General features: G+C 48.3%; 1 non-coding gene across 1 annotated transcript; it reads right to left on the reverse strand.

Annotated features, from left to right (window-relative positions):
* Positions 1–4521: 4521 nt before the first annotated feature.
* Positions 4522–4594, reverse strand: TRNAE-CUC (transfer RNA glutamic acid (anticodon CUC)). The gene has a single exon. It is a non-coding gene; the product is annotated as a tRNA-Glu (tRNA).
* Between the last annotated feature and the right edge of the window lie 4801 nt (positions 4595–9395).

The raw sequence follows: 9395 nt of genomic DNA on the forward strand, positions 1-9395 counted from the left end.
GATGCTTGGCTCGGCCTGGGGACACGGCACTTGCTCTAAATCTGCTGTGGTACTTTGAGCTCTGTCCCTTGCAAGGGCCAGAACCCAACTGCGGCTAGCCTGGGCAGAAAGATTAAGCTTCACATAACAAACCATAGGAACAGTGGAGCTGGCCCCAGGGTCAACTGGATCTAGAAATTTAAACACTCTCAGAATGTCCTCACCCCTGAACTTGACCTCTTGCTTCTATTTCCTTTCACACGTTGGCCTCTTTCCTACCGTACGTGCTTTCTCCACACGGCAAGAGCACGTCCCTCCGTGCCCTGGATTCTTCAGACACCAAGTTAGCAGTCCCAGTGGAAAGAGAAGTGTGACTCTCACCGGCTCAGTAATACAAAAATCTAGGGAAGGACTCTGATTGGTCAGGCTTGGCTCACAAGCCACTCCTGGACCAATCACTGGCAGATGAGGAGATGCGGCTCTCTGATTGGTTAGTTCTGGAGGCTAGGCACTTCCCTGTGTCTGGGGTTAGTATAGACCATGAGAAGCACATGGCAGGAGACTGGGAGAGCAGGTCTGTAAAGGAAGGGAGGAGTTGTAACCTGGGTAAAAGAAAAAAGGCCGCTGAGCAGACTTAAACAGTACGTCCATTAAACTGGTCATCCATTCCCCAGTGTAGAGTTACCTAGGGCAGCTGGAAAAAATTACCACAACCTGGGTGGCTTGAAATAGCAGAAACTTATTCTCTCACAGTCCTGGAGGCCAGAAGTCCAAAATCAAGGTGTCAGCAGGGCCATGCTCCCTGAGGAGGCTTTAGAAGAGATTCCTTTTCTTGCCCTTTCCAGCGTCTGGTGGCTGTTGGCCTTCCATGACTTGTGGCTGCTTACTCCCAACTCTGCTCCGTCTCTACATGGTCTTTGCCTCCTCTCTGTCTGGTGTCCCTCTTCTAATAAGGACACCTGTTGTTGGATTTAGGGCCCACATGGATAATCCAGGATGATCTCAAATCAAGGTCCTTAACTGAATTACATCTGCAAGGATCCTTTTTCCAAGTAAGGTCACATTCACAGGTCCCAGGGATTAGGACCTGCACATATCCTTTGGGGGTGGGGGTGTCCACCATTCAACCCATTACGCTCAGTGTGAGGTGCCCTGTCAAGGGGCAGGGAAGCGTTTGGACTGGCTTTACCTCCACATACAGAGGACTTTCCTACAGGTGCCCAAGTTCCTTTCTCAGAGTTGCCAGCACACTCAGGCAGGAGGCTTACTGCAACCTGGAGACAGCTTTGTTTCACGTGAGAGTTTTGTGGTACCTCTTGCCTCGTCCGTTTTTTCTTTTTCATTATCCTGGCCTATTTCCCTCTCTAAAAGTATGTCAAGGTGGTGAAGATTCTCTCCTGGCTCCCTTTACTAGCTCTGTGACACTGGGCAAACAATTTAAATTCAATTTAAATTCTCTGAGCCTCAGTTCTCTCGTCTGTGAAATGGGAATAACAATGGCCCCTACCTCATGTGGCTCCGAGATTCAAATGAAGAAACGTGAAGTATAAAAAGCGCTTACTACTGTGCCTACCCGAGGGAAACATTCTGTAAAAGTTAGCTATCACTGTAAGACACAGGCCGATCGTATTTTCTAGTTTCTTTCTTTATCCTCTGATTTTTCTAGTTACATGTCTCCTCTTCCTTTAGGTTTCCTTTCTCCAAGCTCTTCTTGATTTAGTGCAGAGATTCACAACCTCTGGTGTGCACCCGGATCCCCTGAAGGCGACTTAAAATGTCCATAGTTGGGCCCCACCCTGTGGAATTTGATTCTGTGAGTCTGGGGTAGATTCTGTGCCTCTGACTTTGCCTGAGAGGTTCAAGTGCATCCAGACTTTGAGACCCTGGGGATGAGAGACACTAGGTGAGGAGTTGCTGATACCATGATCTGTCAATTTACTGTACGGTTGTGGGCAGGTTCCTTGACCTCAGTTTTCTTATCTTTACAATGGGGATAACAATACCATCCAGCCAGGGTTAAATGAGAGCATGCTTACAGCATCCACATTAGCTTACAAAAGAATGGTCATGATGGTGAGACCCGAAACGGCTGATACTTTAAGAGTTTTGGAAACTCACACGGGTATTATTACCTCACTTAACTTTTTCAAATAACTTGTAAGTTGGGGGCTGGTTTCCACCGTACAGGTGAGGTAACGGAGGCTCACGGAGCGATTAGGAGGCTCAGATACGTTAATATCGATAAAGAGCATAGACGGCAGCGTTCGCGTTCATCCTAACCCTTGACCTTTTCCCCCATCACAGCTACCTGCATGCAAAGGTGGTTTGGTGTGCGGAGGCGATGCACTAGGGGATTCTGTTCCTTCTTTTCTCTGAAGGAAAACAGGGACTCTCCAGATTAGCCTCTGGCGGGTACAAAGGGCTTCCAGTCCCTGCTTCCAATTTAGTTCAAGAACTAAAATGTCCCAAAGTACAGGGCTCGGAGTCCAGAAAGCAGAGCCTCGCTGACAAAACTCTACCCAGGTGATCGGAGAGTTCTACCTTCTTCCTGTGTCAGCAACCTAGGGGGAAGGGAAGCCACCCAGGCGGCCGGGAAGGTAGGGCACAGGGCACAGCCCCAGAGCAGGCAGTGAGCTCGGGGGTGGGCTGCAGCAGGGGAAAAAGAGGGGCCAGCCCAGCTCGAGAGGACAGAGCTGCTTCCCCCCGAGGGCGGAGTCCAGCTCCCGCCGCGACCTCTGGCTCCCAGGCACGTAAGCGAGTGGCTGTTACCAGAGATCAGAGGTCAGCAGGGCCGTCCTGAGCCTGCGCCCACTGCCTGGCAGTCCTGTCCGGACGCCAGCGCTCCAGACCCGGATGTTTGCCTTCCGCGTGGATTGCAGGCCTGGCTGGGTTCAGCCTTGGCTTCCATCCTTGCCCCAGCCCAGAGCGGCCACACCGTCTGCGTGTATGTGCGTGTGTGAGGTTTATTGATTTACTTATGAATAAAATAGCTAAAGCTTTTCAAAAACAACCTTACTGAGATATAATTCAGATACGATACAATCCACTCATTTAGAGCCAGCAGTTCAGTGATGTTTGGTGCGTTCACAGAGCTGTGGAGCCACCAGCACAGTTAATATGAGAGCATATTCTCATCACCTCCAAAAGAAACTCCCTAGCCCCCATCCCCCAGCTCCTGGCAGCTGCTCATCTACTCTCTGTCTTTGTAGATCTCCCTATTCAGAACATTTCCTATACAGGAAATCATATGTTAAGTGGCCTTTTGTGTCTGGTTCCTTTCACTCAGGATCGTGTTTTCAAGGTTCGTCCATGTTGTCATGTACTTCATTCTTTTTATTGCCAAATAATATTCCATTGTATGGATATACCACACTTCCTTTAACCATTCATCAGTTGATAGACATCTAGGTTGTTCCCATCCTTGGGCTTTTATGAATAATGGTGCTATAAACATTCATGGACCAACGTTTGTGTGGACATATGTTTTTAGTTCTCTTAGGTCTATACCTAGGAGTGGAATTGCTGGCTCATGTGGTCACGAAAGCTTTGAATGCGTTAAAGACACAAAGATCAGAGCTTGTGAAAGGCACTGATGGTGAAAACCGTCTACTGTATCTGAGCTGCCTCACAAGATACGTATTTGTAGTCGGCAGATATTTTGTATCTGGTGGGAAAGACAGGAGGGAGAGACAAGGGACCCAGAAAGAGACTCAGAAGCACAGGTTCAGACTTCAAAGTGAAACACAGAATGCCTGGATGTGTCTCTATTTTCCCACCATTTAGCTGAGTTGGAGGATAATGGGATTTGGCTTTTTCACATGACCCTGTCTGTTTCCGTTTAGTGTGTTTTTGTTTTTTAATGCAGAGCTCTTTAAGGGAGTGTTGGAGGGGCCAGAGCTGAGGTGCCCGCAGAAGTCTTCTTGGGACTCGTGCAGGAACCTGCCCTCTGTGGAGGCCGGGCTTCCTCCCGGGGACTCTGTCTGCACAGAGACAGCCCACTCGATCCTTGTGGAGGACAGTCAAAGCAGCTTGCTTTTGAGGGCCACAGTGTCTCTCAAGATTTCAGTTCATATTTTTCTCAGCATAAAATGACTATACAGTACATGCGTTAGAGCACATTTGGAAGTTGAAGAAAAGAACATGAGAAAAAGCTCAGGCTTTTTCCCACCAACCAAAGATGACCACAGTTAATCATTCAAGTGTTTCCGTTTAGTTTAGCTTTTTGTTTTTAATTTTATTTTATATGGAAGTGTAGTTGATTTACAATGTTGTGTTGGTTTCAGGTGTACAGCAAAGTGATTCAGTTATATGTACACAGGTATCTATGCTTTTTCAAGTTCTTTTCCCATTTTGGTTACTACAGAGTATTGAGCAGAGATCCCTGTGCTGTACAGTAGGTCCTTGTTGGCTATCTATTTTAAATAGAGTGGTGTATACATGTCAATCCCAAACTCGGAATCTATCCCTACCCCTGTTCAACCATAAGTTTAGCTTTTTTTTTTTTTTTTTTTTGGCCACGTCACATTGCTTGTGGGATTTTAGTTCCCAGACCAGGGATTGAACCTGGGCCCTCGGCAGCGAGAGCACCGAGTCCTAACCACTGGACCACCAGGGAATCCCCAAGTTTAGCTTTTTTTAATGCATAGATTTTGTTGGGTTGTTTCCCCCTCTCTACAGGGAAACACGTTTCACTACTTATGGGGTCCCTCCCAGTTTTCCACATGGGAGGAACTTCGGGGCATCATTCTGGCAGAAGGGAAGGCTGGAGGGTGTTTTGAAGCTGTGTTTGCAAAACAAGCGTGTGTGTTTACGTGGTGGTATAACTGGGGAGCTTTGGGGAAGAGTGCTGGAGATTGGGAGATGTCAACTTCATACCCACCATCAAAGGGAGGTCAGGAGATCCCAAGTCCACAGTTCCACTAAACCCACACCCTCCAAGCCAAAGCCCGGAAGCTCTCCTCCTGCACGTGCCCAGCTCCACAGCGTTGCTGCCCTGGCTGGTGGGGGCTCCTGTCCCCTGCGGCCTGGTTTAGCATGGCCCTCGACTCTCGTTCTGGAAGTGAAGTGAGCATCTCATTTCTCGCTCCAGCTTCTTTAGAACTCGGCCAGGGCTGGTCAGCTACCTCAGCAGCCCCTGTGGCTATTTGGTGTGACCTCACATTAGAAACCGGAAATGGAGGGACCACGGGCAGGACTTAAGACACAGTTGTCTTCTTTTAGGTTTTTTTTTCTTTTTTTTTTTGAGTCTATGGCTTGTGCTTTTATACTTTACATTTGAGTGTGTGTGTTTTCTTCCAGTTTTACTGAGAAATAGTTGACCTACAGCACTGTATAGGTTGAAGGCATACAGCATAATGATGTGACTTAACTACGTCGTGAAATGATTAAAATAAATTTAGTGGTGAACATCCATCACCATATACATACAAACTAAAAGAGAAAGAAAAATAGTATATTATTTCCTGTGATGAGAACCCTTTGGATTTACTGTCTTAACAGCTTTCCTGTAGAACAAATAACAGTGTCAATTATGTTTTCGTTTTGCCGTAAATAGGGGTCTTTTCGAGTCCCTTCTAACGCTGAAGCTCTGGCCACACTGCCCAGACTGAGCAGACAGGATACCTGTCCTCACAAAGTGTAACGAGGAGCGAGGTCCCGTCTCTGCCGCACTCCTGATGACACTCTGGGTTGTCAAGGAGACACGTGGTCATCAGACCCAGGTGACAGCATTCTGCTTAATCAACTGTAATTTGTGGTGACGTTACTGAACCAACACCTTTTTTTTTTCTTTTCTCGCTTTATTAGTTCTCCAGACTGAATCCATTATCAGTATAAACGACGGGGATTTTCTTGTGGTCCCGTGTCCTTGGAGACGGGGATTCTCGCCTTTTTCCTCTCCCTCTCTCACATCACTCTCTTCCCCACATCCATCCTGTCTGTGCGCAAGAGTTCCTCAGCCCTCTTCCTGCGGCCGCCCTCCTCAGAGGATGCCGGCAGATACGAGAGCCAGGCAGAAGGACCTGAGAGCCGGGACACAGGGACTGCCTGATCACCGGGCAGGGAGGAGAGAAATTAGGGAGAAAGGACTTTGGGTTCCCAGCACCGGAGGCGCTGGGAACAGGGGAAGGGCTGGGGTGAGACCGAGTTGGGCGCCCGCCCAAACACGTCACCCAGTCTGGGCCACCCTACCTGTGTAATCTTGGGGGCCCTCTTGGGAGCTCACTTTCCTGTGAGGGGACGGGCCATGGATACACCAGATGCCCTTTTCAGCTCTAATAATCTGTGATGGGGATTCACAATGGATCGGGACCCGAAACCTTGTGAGGTGTTTCCGATACAGTAATAGAACAGAAACAGCCTCAGGACAGGAGGCGCTCTCAGCCAGTGACCAATAACGGCCTGAGACAGGCCTGCAGCTCAGTTCATTTGGCCATAAAGGAGACAGAAAAAAACGTATCTGCGTACTTCTCAGGTGGGTGGCAAAACACCCATGAAACGGCAGGCGGAAAACGTAAAGAAAAGAACATCAGGTAATTCAGCAGAGGTGCGATGGGACTGGTGGGGGGAGAGGGAGGGACTAACCTAAGGAAGCACCTGGGCACTGCACCTGCCGGGGGGTCTGTCAGGACCGGCTCTCGTGGGAGAGATGATGCGATGGATGGGTGTTGACGGGCAGGCCAGAGCGGACCATGGCCACCTGCTACCCCTGGGCGGTGGTCTTTTGGACAGAAGGGGAGGTGGCAAGAAATGAAATGGAACCGTTATTCTGGAGTTATGGCACCAGGTGTATTCTAAGAAATGAAAGGAGAAAACCGGGCCGCCCACCAGGCTCTTTTAGAAGAGTTCTAACATGTACGAAAGGGTGTGGGTAAAGCTATAAGCCTGGAGCGCAAATGGCCGCCAGGGCCATCTGGTCGACCAAGGAGGATGCCTGGCCACCCGGGCACGGGGCCAAGGGAGGGGGGAACGGAGACCCTGGGGTTCCCATGGCTCTGCTGTAGGCTCAGCCTCACAGAAGGGCATTGTTCTCGACACCCCTTTGTTGTCCTTTCCCAGGCGCCAGGCGGGTGGAAACTGGGGAGGCACAGGTTACCCAGAGATAAGTCTTTTTATGAGCTTCCTGGTTTAGCTGAGAGAGGAACTCAGCCAGCTGGCCCGGGGGATGGGCCACCCCTTCTACCTGGTCCCTCCTGTGGGAGTGAAGCTCTTCCTGGTTCAAAGAGGGGGTGGGGGGGTGGCACTGACACCCTGGGGGGAGGCCCTGCTGAGATGCCCAAGTGCCCGGCAGGACGTCGGCAGGTAAGAGGAGGAAGCTTGTGTTCATCCTGCAGTGGTCGGCCCCGCCGTCCCAGCAAACAAGTGCCCTGAAAAGTCCAGCCATCACTCTGGGTTGTGTGCAGACGAGCAGATCATTTCCAAGATTCCTCTGGAAATTTCTCCTGACTCCTCCAGGGAAAAGAAAGGGAAGTTTTCTAAGCATCCAAGAACATATCCACATCTTTTGTCTAAATTCCAAACGCACAGGAGAGGCTTGAAGGTGAACCTTTGAAACATTATTAGTCAGGACCAAGAAACTTCACCTGAGGCAGTTTGAAATGCCTATTCTGGCTAATGAAGAGAGGGATGGAGAGATGGAAAGAAAGAGAGGGAGAGAATACAGTTACCAGTATCTTAGGTACGCTCACTGGGTAACTATAACAAGCTGTTTCTTACAGGTGTGTGTGAGGTTATGGTGTTGGATGTCTGAATATTACCCAGGTGGAGGGAGCCTTCAAAGGATATGCTACTCTGATCAACTCAAATGTTAAGGGAGCAAAGCTTATTCCCCAGGGGCAGGGACCCCAGGGACGGTTGAGGGAGGGGAGCAGCAACAAACAAACGCAACAGCACATCCTCAAGTTGGGCGATTCTATTAAGTGCTCTGCAGAGAATTAAAGCAGAGTGAAGTGTTGGAGAGTGACTGGGTGGTCATCCTCATGTCCCTCTGAGGAGGTGGCTTTTAAGGCGGAAAACAGGAGGAGCTTGCAAACCGCTTCCATCTTTGTCAACCTGCCAGCATCTCACGGTACTTGATGCTGAGAGTTGCCCTGACGCCAGGTGTGTTTCTCCTCTCTCTTCCACGGTCACACACTGACCTTCACACGTGGCGTCAAGGGGGCAGACTCAGACCACCCACCATCTGGGTCGCTTCCTGTTCCCTCCCACGCCCTTCCTTGTAACAGAACTAAGACCCGCTCAGGCCCCCTAGACTCTCCACAAGGCCCTCATCCCGTCTGAGGAGTTCCTGAGCAGTGTGTTGACTACAGAAAGTGTGTGATGTGAGCTGGAGATCTGCCAGCCCTAGACCATTTTCTAGATGCTATTTGTTTCTTTTCTGTTGTTGTTGAAGTATAGCTGATTTACAACATTTCAGATGTACAGAAAGTGATTCAGTTATGTGTGTATAACCCTTCTCAGGTTCTTTTCTCTTATAGGTTATTACAAAATATTGAATATAGTTCCCTGCTATACAGTAGGACCTTGTTGTTTATCTGTTTTATATATAGTAGCTTGTACCTGCTAATCCCAAGCTCCTAATTTATCCCTCCCTCTTCCCTCTTTGGTAACCGTAAGTTTGTTTTCTATGCCTGTGAGTCTGTTTTTGCCTTGTAAATAAGTTCACTTGCATTATTTTTTTAGATTCCACGTATAAGTGATATCATATGATATTTGTCTTTCTCTGTCTGACTTACTTCACTTTGTATGAGCATCTCTAGGTCCATCTATGTTGCTGCAAATGGCACTAGTCTGTTCTTTTTTATGGCTCGGTAATATTCCATTGTTCTTCTTTATGAATTCTAAATGCTATTTGCTGTTGTTGTGAAAATTAGAGTTTATTAAAATTAAAATATCTAGTCTGTGATAGAGAAGGAAAAAACAGGCCACAGATGAGGGGGAAATATTTGCAAAAATATCTGATATAGGAGTTATATACAAAAGATACAAAAAACTCTTAAAGCTTAGCAATAAGGAAAGAAGCAACCCAATTTAAAAATGGGCAAAAGATCGGAACAGACACCTCATTAAAGAAGACATACAGGGTGCTATTTGTGTTTAATACATCCCTGCTGGGAGCTACCTTTGTCTTCTTTTGTTTCTCCAGAAGACTGTAGAAGAAAATATGCCAATCCTGTGAGCATTCTGGTATATAAACACTTGTTACCTACTATCTATGTATCTAAATACCATCTGATTGTGCTAGTAAAGACTCTGAGATCCTAGATAATCTCAGTCGTTTTACCCCCAAACCCCACACACTGCCTGTCTGAGTCTCCTTGAGCTAGGAGGACACAGCCTCACTCTCAAAACTGAGAGCGTCCTCTTCCTCCCCTCCCCCACTTCCTCCCCTCCCCCTCTTCCTCCCCTCCCCCAGCTCC

This window comes from Neophocaena asiaeorientalis, unplaced genomic scaffold, assembly GCF_003031525.2.
Source record: "Neophocaena asiaeorientalis asiaeorientalis breed wild unplaced genomic scaffold, Neophocaena_asiaeorientalis_V1.1 scaffold30, whole genome shotgun sequence".
NCBI lineage: Eukaryota > Metazoa > Chordata > Mammalia > Artiodactyla > Phocoenidae > Neophocaena > Neophocaena asiaeorientalis.